The sequence below is a fragment of the Rutidosis leptorrhynchoides genome, chromosome 6 (genome assembly GCF_046630445.1).
Source record: "Rutidosis leptorrhynchoides isolate AG116_Rl617_1_P2 chromosome 6, CSIRO_AGI_Rlap_v1, whole genome shotgun sequence".
NCBI lineage: Eukaryota > Viridiplantae > Streptophyta > Magnoliopsida > Asterales > Asteraceae > Rutidosis > Rutidosis leptorrhynchoides.
Genome location: NC_092338.1, coordinates 152,180,315 through 152,181,646, shown reverse-complemented (window position 1 = coordinate 152,181,646; position 1,332 = coordinate 152,180,315). Strand labels below are relative to the sequence as shown.

Below are 1,332 nucleotides of genomic sequence, written 5' to 3'. Positions count from 1 at the left end.
ATAGTGTCTAAGAATCTTCCATCTAGTTTGAAGGAATCAAGCTTGGATGGTTCTTCTTGTAGCCTTCCACGATAAGGTACGCGAACTGGAGTTTCAGGGGTCAGATTCTGAGTATATGTTGATTTGTTCTTGAGCCTAGTTGACCTCCTATGTGGTTCTTCCTCTGGGATTACGGAATCCATTTGCTTTGCTTCTTCTATGTGGGGATTCTGGATAGTATTACTTGGCAATCTTCCCTGCGGTCGGGTTTCAAGGCGTTGTGATAACTGTCCGAGCTGCGTTTCCAAACTTTTGAGCAGAGCCAATTAATTTCTCATTAGTATCTCCGTCTGATCTTGTCTGGTTGCAGTTCTCTGATTTAGCTGTTTTTGTCCTTGGATGAACTGAGTTAACTGATCATCAGCTCCGAGAGTGAGGTTAGCTGCTTTTGTAATCTGGGTGGTAGGAGAATTCTCCTCAACTGGGGGACCAGTGAGTGGAAGTGGTTGATCGTAGGTCAATTGAGATTGTTGGGCTGGATAAGGTGGATAGCGATACCGGAAAGGTTGATTGCTTCGCTGAAATTGATTAACCCTTGGTGGTTGATTGAATCCGGGATTTGGTGGACGAGCTGGGTATTGAACATAACAGACTGAACCGTCAGGGTTTTCGTACTCAACTTGATAGTCTTCAGTGGGTTGTAGGTTGGTACAATTAACACAAGCCTGATCTTGGCTAACCTGCTGCGGTTGCATCTTCAATTCTCCGAGTTGTTTGGCAAGAGATTCCATCTTGTCCGTGAGGGATTTGATGGCCTCCGTTTGATTGTTAAGTGCAGAGAGTAGGGCAGATGATGAAGTTGTTTCACCACTGTTCCAGTCATGATGATGCATCGTCATGTTCTCGAGCAATTCCCATGCTTCATCTGCGGTTTGGTTCATCAGATTCCCTTGAGCTGCTGCATCGATCATCGTCCTATGATTTACCGTAAGACCATTGTAGAAGGTACAGATTTGGGCTGACCGTTCTAACTGGTGATTAGGGCATTTCTTCAGCAGGGTTTTGAAACGCTCCCATGCAGTGTAAAGAGATTCATCATAACTTTATTTGAAGTTAATGATGTCATTCTTCAGTTTGGTTTGTTTAGAAGGAGGGAAATATTTGGTTAGGAATTTAGTTTCCATCTCTGTCCATGACGTGATGGAATCTTTTTCCAGTCCTTCAAACCAAGTTTGAGCATGATGAGTGAGAGAATAGGGGAACAAGTATAGTCGAACTATATCTTGTCCTATCCCTGGCTGTTTGTAGGAGTTCGAAAGAGATATGAATTTATTAAGGTGAGAATTAGGATCG

The 1,332-nt window shown here is 43.4% G+C and overlaps 1 non-coding gene across 1 annotated transcript; it reads left to right on the top strand.

Annotated features, from left to right (window-relative positions):
- The first annotated feature begins 1,008 nt into the window (after window positions 1-1,008).
- On the top strand, window positions 1,009-1,115 carry LOC139856318 (small nucleolar RNA R71). Its single transcript, XR_011761807.1, has one exon. It is a non-coding gene; the product is annotated as a small nucleolar RNA R71 (small nucleolar RNA).
- Window positions 1,116-1,332: the final 217 nt, after the last annotated feature.